This window comes from Cyprinus carpio, unplaced genomic scaffold, assembly GCF_018340385.1.
Source record: "Cyprinus carpio isolate SPL01 unplaced genomic scaffold, ASM1834038v1 S000006670, whole genome shotgun sequence".
Taxonomy (NCBI): Eukaryota; Metazoa; Chordata; class Actinopteri; order Cypriniformes; family Cyprinidae; genus Cyprinus; species Cyprinus carpio.
The window spans coordinates 54507-65000 of record NW_024879290.1 but is presented as its reverse complement, the minus strand read 5'-3'; positions in this window follow the sequence as shown (position 1 = coordinate 65000).

The window sequence follows — 10494 nt, the reverse complement described above, 5'->3', positions numbered from 1 at the left end:
CAGTACCGTGGTTCTTTATGGGAACAAAGTTAACCACTTAGCAGGATTTTACTGTAGCGTCTTTTCAGTCAAAATTCGTATAATTTTTAGTTTGCTCGCTAGTGTGCACTTCATAAAATCTAAAACTCAAAATTCAGTTCATGGCCTCGTCCACACGTGGTCTGAATTTATCTTGGTGAGAAATAAGAGAAGAATGAGTGGAGAAAAATGTGATCATCATGATAAACGAGGAGCGAGAAGAGAAGAGCAGAATCACAGACACAACATACATCATCAGAAACAGAGAGAGAGAGGGTTTGAGTTAAACTTCTCTAATTATTTCAGCTCTAACTGTTTCACACACAAACTGTAGATTGTCAGGATTTTGGTGGTTGTAAATGTGATACTTTAAGAAATGTAATATTACAGTCTGACCTTCCTGTGACACTGATAGAATGTTCAGAAATTATAAATTGCAAAGGTAATGATAAATTATATAGTAAAAATGACAATAATAAATAATCTAACTTTATAAATATAATCAAATTGCAATTACAACATAATGCATTAGAATAATAAAAATATAATAAATAATAAAAATTATTATTATTATTATAAATTAATATGAATTGAATGCAGTTGACGGTTCTGTGAATAAAAACTAACTACTGTAACTTAAAAAATGTGTTATTTGAGCATCATTAAGATACTATTATAATTTATGTTTTTGGATTTTTCTAATGTTTATAGTTTTTATTATAATTTTTTTATTTCAGTTTAAGTTTTAGCTATGTTAGCACATGAAGTTAAACTAAATGAAAATAATAAATTTTGCCTTTTTATGGTTGTAGTTTTTTAGTTTTAGTTAAATATAATAACCCTAATCCATATTTAATGCTTACATTTATATTTATTTATAATTATATTAATATATACTATTTTATAATATATATTATTTTTAGTAATTCATAAATAAATTATATTATTTTTTCATTAATATATAAATGTCATTTTATACACATTTGTTATTATATTTATTAATTATATTAATTTTGATCAGTATTTGCATGGTACTCCCAGGTACCTCCGAAAATACCATGATACATTGATTTTGATATACTGAGCAGCTGAGGATCACTTTCAGTTTCTAAGAAGTGAATGATTCCGTTCACTGGAGTGATTTTGTCTCAGAAACCCATGAACATGGTATCCAGTTTGAAACAAGCCTTTAATCCTGAAGCATCTGAATCTCTCTGCTGTCCATGATGACTGTCCTGAGCTGGAATGGCCTCAGAAGCTCTTAATGGCTCTGATAATGCTGGAGCTGTCGGGATCGGGACAGGTGAGGCCAGGAAAACACACCTGTCACACACACACAGATCCAGGACTGAAGACTGTGATTATGATGTCACTTTCTGACAGGCAGCAGCTGATAGGGTCACGTTCGTTTCTCTGACTCCCACCTGAGCGCCTGTTAATGATCAGTCAACACACACACAAACACACACACACACACACACACACACACACACACACACACACACACACAAACACACACGCACACGCACACACACACACACACACTCCATCATACAAACCATGATTACACACCTCCACACGAATACAAGTATTCGGTTAATAATCTGTTTTAACTTTTTTAGCACTACTTTTAAATATTCAATTGATTCCATGCATTTATTATGCAAAATTTATTTCTGGAAATCTATCAATCAATCTATCAATCAATCAGTCAATCAATCAATCCATCCATCCATCCATCTATTTTAAAAAACTAATTAAAATATGCATATGAAAATATGAATTAAAACTTATAGTATCTAAATGATACTAAAATACTAAAACAACTTTTTTATATATTTATTCACTTGTCAAATTAATTGTATTCAGTTTATATTAATTTATTATAATAATATTATAGTAATTTATTAATTTATATCACATTCATTTTTATTGTAATTTAATTGTATTCATTTATGATGTTATATTATTTCTTGTTGTGCTTTTAATTATATTAATTTATCTATCTGTTTGTCTATCTATCTATCTATCTATCTATCTATCTATCTATCTATCTATCTATCTATCTGTCTGTCTGTCTGTCTGTCTGTCTGTCTGTCTATCTCTATCATTTGTTCTCTGAATATTCTGAAACAAGTAGTAACTTTAACTTGAAAAAAAAAAATGTTAGATAACATTAAATAACATTATTAAAGACCAGACAACTTTGATATGAACATTCAGTAAATGTTACTGTAAAAACTTGTTTGTTGTGTTTTGTAAAATTTAAAATCAAAGTAATTCAAGTAATTAATAAATTGCCTCAATTAAAATTACAAATGTAAACTAATGTAAATTAATACTATAATAAATAACATAAACTTAATGCAATTAATGGTTCTACTAATTAACGTTCTAAAACAAGTAGTAAGTAATAATAGTTAAAAAATGTTATTAAAGATCAGCCAACTTTGAACAAACATTCCATTAATGTTACATTGTTTCAGGAGAATAGTTGTGTATGCAGGCGGTTCGCTGGGATTCAGGACGAGGCTATAAACTCAGTTCACTGTCGACGTTCACACAGGAAATGAACTGATAAGACGATAAGATCTTCAAAGCGTCCGGTTACTGTATCTGTATCCAGTGAGGCCTGTGTGTGTTTGATGAAGACCGCTCTGTTGTGCTCCGATGCCGATCAGAACTCAAAACATCTGAGATCTGCATCATATAAAAGCTCTTATGACACTGTGAGCATCTTATCAGCTGATGCCGCACACAACGCCTCTTTGTTTCATCCGCGCGAGCGAGAGAAAGTGTCTGTTTGCCGTCTGCTTGCATGCTGGTGGTTTTTTATTGTCTTCTGAGAGCTTGAGGATTCATGGAGAAGCTGTCATGTGATTTACATGCATCCTGTAAGACATTTCCTGTAGATTACAAGCTCCTCGACAAGACGATAAAGAGCAAGCGCTGGTGTTTGTGCTGACGCTCTGACCTCGTCGTGACCTCTGACAGGAATGCTGCAGGTTCAGCGCACTTTCAACTGTTTGCTTTCTTAATGCATGTTCCCGCTCTCACAGTCATCGATTAATCAGAGCACGTCACTCCCAATAATAAAACCTGTTTGCCTTTGTAATCTTTTAATCAAAGTATAATAACTTAGTCGCCAACTTTTTTTTCTGGATGATATCAATCCCTCCCTTCCAAACCTGGAAAACATTCTACCCTTTAAACATTTGGGGTCAGTAAGAATAAAATAATTACAGAAACTAATACTTTTATTCATCAAAGACGCATTAAATTGATTAAAAATGACAGTAAAGACATTTATAATGTTACAAAAGATTTCTATTTCAAATGAATGCTGTTCTTTTGAACTTTCTATTCATCTGTGAATCCTTAAAAAAATTAAATGTATCACAGTTTCCACAAAAATATTGTGCAGCACAACTGTTTTTAACATTGATAATAATCAGAAATGTTTTTTGAGCAGCAAATCATCATATTAGAATGATTTCTGAAGATCATGTGACACTGAAGACTGGAGTAGTGATGCTGAAAATTAAAAAAATTACTTTTAAATGTTAGTGCATGTTGTTAAAGTTATTAGTTTAGTGGCTATGCATGGTGATGACAGAAGTAGATATAATACAGGTTAATAATAAATGTTATCAAATTAGTTTTTGCAGAAACTGAACTGGCTTTATGCAGTTACTTCCATTGTAAGTGCACTGAAGTAACGCGATTATTGTTTACGTTTATAAACTGGAGGATGACTCAAAATTGTCTTCTGTGGTAAACAACATCACAACACTTTACATGCTGACAATAGATCTTTACCGAACCCGTAACATTCCTGTAAGAGGTCAGTCTCAGTTCAGACGATCAGCCAGAGGGACGAGATTGAACTGATGAAGACGATCCGAGCTGTCAGCTGATCAAAGCACTCATGAACAGCCATTAGCACAGGTGAGAGACACGTCTGCAGTCTCACCTGCTCTCTCTCACACACACACACACACACACACACCTGCACCTGAGGTCCAAAGAGCTAGCAATAAACTATCCAGAAATTTGAATGAAATCATGAACATGCAAAATACCTCCGGTTAGTAATCTGTTTAAAGGAATAGTTCAGCCGAAAATGAAAATTTACTGAAGATGTGCTCCCCCTCAGATCATCAGAGATCAGGATGAGTTTGTTTGTTCATCAGGTTTGTAGAAATGTAGCACTGCATCAGTGTCTCAGCAATGAATGCTCTGCAGTGAATGGGTGCCGTCAGAATGAGAGTCCAAACAGCTGATAAAAACATAACAATAATCCACAAGTAATCCACAGCACTCCAGTCCATCAGTTAACATCTGGAGAAGACAGAAGCTGAAACACATCCAGCATTAAGACTTTTTAACTTCAGACAGTTACTTCTGGCTAAAATATGAGTCCTCTATCCATAATAATGTGAAAAAGTGGTCTGGTCTGAATCAGGAGAGAAATCTGCACAGATCAAGCACTGTTTACAACTTTTTTTTAGCTGATGCAATGCTACATTTCTCTAAATCTGATGAAGGGGGAGCACATTTTTAGCAAAGAAATTTTGGAAGTTTGGAAGTAAGTCACAGGTTTGGAAGGACACAGGATTGCCTAAATGAATGCTTTCAGTGTGAGCGTGAGGCATCTGACTCGCAGCTGTTGTGTGTCAGGGTCAGTCTGAGGTCAGCTGGGAGTCTGCTGATGTTCTTCTCTTTAGACAGCGCTGTGACAAACGGCTGCACCGCAAATGCCACGGCTTTAAATTCTCACTGAACGCTCGACCCGAGATCTTAAAACTTATTTACCTTTTCACACAGCCAGCCGTGTGTGTGTGTGTGTGTGTGTGTGTGTGTGTGTGTTTGGGGGAGGGAGTTACTGGAAGTCAGTTCACAGGGTGTGGATCATTCCCTTCAGTGTCCAGAAACACTTGAAATAAAGTTAGAATTATAAATCAGCAAATATTTAACTGAGAAGGAATTCATCAGAGAGAAGAAAGGCTTCACGAAGTGACGGATTTGACTTTGCTTCACATCTAAAACAATTTTTCTGTTCAGCTGATGTCATCAATCCCTTACTTTGTAACTCCTCCCCTCGAACCCTGTGACCTCATTGTGGATGCATATATAAAATATATATTTTTTTCTCATTCTGAATGCATGTATAAAAAAATAAAAAATAATATAAAAAAATGACGAAACCCCCCAAAATACAGAAATTTTTAAAAATAAAATCTAATTCAAAATATTAACAAACATTATAATAGTATATCAACGATACTAAAATAACACTGTTTAGATGTTAGTATTTTGAGTTATACCATAATATTTAAGAATTACAGCTTATTTTAATAAATAATTTTTAAATAGGTAAAAATGTACATTTTTATAGAGATATTCGAGGTGGTAATAATAATAATAATAATACATTAGATTTTCCATAAGTTTACTGGATATAGCATATTTTTATTTATTTTTATACATAACATACATACACATTATTTTTATTGTTATTTTCTCATTGGATGCATGCATAAAATCAAGTTTGTACTTATTCAGTGTGTGTCAAATTACTAAATAAAACTAGTGCGTGTCAGTTCACTTGCAAACTAACATCGACTTCACAGTTCCTTGGAGAATTTGGGTTGGATTTTTGAGTAAACGTGGGTGTTTTGAGAGTTCAGCTCACCTAGAAGGGACAATAAAAGTGTGTGATTATACCGGCGTGGTGTTTGATTTACACCTGACGCGTTCGGCGTGTAACCGCAGCAGCAGCTGTGTCAGAGTGAATTAGAGCTCTGAATCACATGCTGAAAGCCACAGATCTGCTGCTCCCATCAATCTCACAGCAAATGGTTCGTTTCACACTGCCTGGAGAAACGCCTGTTTTCAGCTCACTCATACTCAAGAGTTTTCAACTTCATCTGATCCTTCAGTATGTCTCAGACAACTCAGGAAAATGAAAAAAGTAAAAAGATGTGTGGACACTTAGCTCATAAACACTGGGGCACAAACACAATCTAAACAAGAGGTAATAAAAAAATAAAAATAAATAAATAAATATATACATGAGCAATATGTAATTTAATTTTTTTTAATCATATAAAACTTAGTAATAATCATATATAAATTATATAAGTATAAATATTATATACATTTTATATAAAAAATATTATTATTATTATTATTACTTTCAATATCTTTTTTAAAATTCTCCATTTCCAGATTATTACTTATTATATTGAAGACTTTTGTAGATGCATGCATGTAGTAATCCTTCATTATCGTGGTATAAATCAAAATACTAACATCTAAACGGTGTTATTATTAATATGATTTTATTTTTTATTTTCATTTTAATTTTAGATAAAGTTTCAGTCATTTTGTTGTTTTTGTAATTTTTATTAGTTTTTGCGTTTTTAAAAATGTCTATTTAGTATATATATTTTTTTTATTTATTAGTTTTAGTTTATTTACTTTTAGTAATTTCAGAAGAGAAATGTTTCCTTGGCAACTAGCTGAAATAAGTTTAACTTTATTATATTTTAGTTAACGTTTATTTTAAGAAACATATTTTTTATATATAGTTTTAGTTTTAGTTAATGACAATAACTGTGCACCTCAAGTGTTAATCACAGTACAATAGTATCACGGTATTTTTTCAAAAGTGCCATCATCTGTGTTCATTTTCTTCAATTTCTCATGGCTCTTCAGTTCTAAGAGGGCCTGTAAATGCCTATAAAATCTTTACCGGATGCTTGAAGTCACTGATGGCACTTTTTTTTGAGGAAAAAGCACTTTCCATATCAAACTGAAGCTGGCCAAATGAGTCAGGTGCCAGTATGGACAGGTTGTGTGACATGCCCTCATCATGATCTCCATTGACCACAACGTGTTTTGTGTGGTGAATTATTTGCCGACAGCATGAATCCATCAAGATTTGGGAACAGTGTTAAATCTCCACTTGATGTCCAGTGTAAAATCTGAGTCCTGGTGCCAGATCATTTGGGAAGCGGCATGTCAAAGCACACGGGTCAACAGAGCGTAACTAACACTGGAGATTTAAGCTCAGCAGGAGCCGAGACTCTCATTAACACCACGGCAAGATACAGGTGACTCCATCAGAACAACACACACACACACACACACACACACGAAGACCAGCAGAGCCGAGCAGACCCTCCAACACACACCTACTGTATGAAACAATATTCTCACACATCCATGAACCACTCATTTAAACATGGGTGAAGAACATTTAAACCTGAAGGATTTAAGATATAAATAACTAAATGTAAGTTACTAAATAACTAAATAAATACATTAACCTAACCAACTAACTAAATAGTAGAAGTTACTAAATAAATACCAAAATAAATACGTAAGTACCTAACTAAGTGAAGTTACTAAATAGATATATAAATACATAAATAATAGAAGTTACTAATACCAAAATAAATACATAAATACCTGAATAAATAACTAAATAATTATATCAAAAAATAACTAACCAACTAGATAGATAGATATGCTTCAATTCATTTATAAAAATATAACCAATATGGATGCATTTTCAGACTTCAAAAGTAATTTTTTTTCTGTTAGGTTAAATCTGAATTCTGTGCACAGGCGGTAATTGATTTTTATGTATTGCATTATTGATGCAACATAAGCAACACTCTAATCTGAAAGTTAAAGGTAAATACAGATCAAGACGAAGCGTGTGAGTTTTTGCGGGCAGACAGGTAGATGAGTTACTCACAGCCGACTGAGTCTCTCTCCTCATGATGCTTAAAACTTCAAACAGCCTCCTGAAAGACTCAGTGTGTGTCAGGCCCTCGAGGCTCAATCCCAGCAGGCCCTGCGGTCTACAGGCCGCAATTGATTTGGTGTAAAGGAACGAGAGCGAGAGATCAGGCAGCCTGAGGGAGCACCTGCCTCCCGTCCCGTTTCACACTTAATCATTCATTCTGATGAGCTGCTGCTAAACACAACCCAGACTTGATGACATGCATACAGCTCGACAAATCCAACTCACGCAGGACAGTGGAGAGAAAGGAAGAGACACGCTGCTTTAAACATGTGCCTGACAGCCCAGCTTTAATACTGAGGATCTGCATCAAACGTGAAGCCTTGAAGCATTCATTATGAAATAGTATCATGTTGAAGATGTTTCAATTCTGTGTCTGGTTAACATTGTCACTGGACTAAATATGTGTCACATTGTCCATATTTTCTGTGACTGACCATCAGTGCCAAAAAGGAAGTAAAAGAAACAGGAAAGGGGGAAAAAAACTAGTAAAAGTAAACAGAAGTCTAAAAGTAAGGGAAACAAGAAAGGAAATGGAAAGGAGAAAGAATGGGGGAAAAAAGCAAAAAAGAAAACAAGGAAGTAAAGGAAACAGGATATGGGAATAGTAAAAGATAAAGGAAATAAGAAATAAAAAAAACTAAAACAAAGCAAAAATGTAAAATGAAACAGATGAGGAAGAAAGAAAAGGAAAAAGGAAGAGATGTAAATAGGAAACTAAATTGTTAACGTAAGGAATGTGAAATAAAAAGAAAAGGGGATTATAAAAAGAACAGAAATGATAAAGGACATGAAACTGGGAAAAGTAAGGGAACAAAAAAGACAAGAAAACGAGAGAGGAAGCGAAGAAAACAGGGAAAAGGAAATGAAAAGGAAACAGAAATAGTAAAATATGAAGGAAACGGGAAAGGAGAACAAGCTAAAACTAAGCAAAAATGTTAAATTAAAAGAGAACAAGATAAGGATAAGTGAGGATGTTAGATTGAATTAGGAAAAAAGAAAGAAATTAAAAAAAGAAAAGGAAATGGATGTGGAAAAAGTAAGGAAACAAAAAAGAAAAGGAAACAAAAGAAAAGGGAGGTAACAAGAAAGAAAAGAGAGGAAGGAAAGAAAACACAAAGGAAGTAAAAAAGCTGGAAAGGGAAAAGTGAAATGAAAAGGAAAAAAATGAAAAGGAATGCAAATATACAAAGGAAGCAGAAAAGTTAAAAGGAAATGGATATAAGAAAGGAAAGGGAAAAGGAAAGGATACTGAAGTGGGAAATGTAAGAAAATAAAAAGAGACAGAAAGAGAGTTAAAAATGAACAAAAATGAGAAAGGAAACAAACACGGAAGTTGAAAAAGTAAGAAAACAAAAGGGAAAAGGAAACGAGAGAGGAAGGAAAGACACCAGGAAGGGAAGTAAATAAGAAACTCAATGAGAGAAGAAAAGGAAATGGATGCAAAAATAAATAAATAAATAAAAAGAAACAGAAATGAGAAAAGAAAGGATGTAGAAGTGGGAAAAGCAAAGAAACTAACAGGAAAAGGAGATGAGGAAAGAAGGAAAGAAACCAGGAAGGGAAGTCAAAAGTAAAGTGAATTGTAAAAAAAGTAAAGGAAATGTAAAGGTAAGAAAGAACAGTAAAGGAAAAAGAAACAGAAATGAAAAAGGAAATGGAAGCATAAAAGCAAAGGAAACAAAAATGAAAGGAAGGAAAAAACTGAAATGGGAAAAGAAACAGAAAAGATCAGAAAACAAAAAGGAAATAGGAAAGAAAGGAAAGGGAAATGAAAAACAAAGGGAAATAAACAGAAATTGTGTCTTTTTTTTACTGCAAAGCGGGAAAGATTGAATGCTAGTCAGACGCAGGACGCTGAAAAGCATCATGGGATGTGACTCCTCATCCTCACCTGACTGTCTCAGCGCTCCTCTCTCCGCCGGTAATCCTGACCGAAGCTTCCTGGCAGGTAATCCCTGATCTGGACCATGAGACACGGTAAGACTATTCACTGGACGAGGCACTCGGGTGACAGTAATCCCATCACTGCGTTAATGCACTTAACCTGATATCCCTCAGACGCGCGCGAGCATGAGGGGAAGCACTGCCGAAACTCAACACAAACTACATCCAGCCGAAATACAACACTGACATCGACAGAAACTCATCAATAAAGCATTCAGGTATGAATAAGAGGTGTGAGTCTGAAACCTACACTCTAAAAAATGATGGGTTGGGTCAAGTGTGGACTAATCCAGCTGTTGGGTTAAATTTTTTAATTAACTTTTTAACCCAACAGTAGGGTTAATCTATATTTGACCCAAAATTGGTTTGAAACAACCCAGCATTTTTAGAGCATTCTAATTCAACATTTATTTCTTTAATATTCATTTTATGAACAATTTGATAAAATTCAGTAAAAATTTGCAACCTTCCTTGACAACTTTAAACAACCAACATGAACTCAATTATTCATTCTGATTATTTTTAAAAGATTTAAAATTAAATTTCAGCCTTGTGTCTTCTTGCTTGAGGCCTAAATTTAATTTTAAATGTTTTAAAAATAATAATCAGAACAATTCTTCTAAGTTATATATACTGTAGGTCAATAGTGAAGGTTGTTTACAGTTGTCAACCGTGTGTTTTTACCATGGTAAAGCTAAAAAATGTCCCTTACT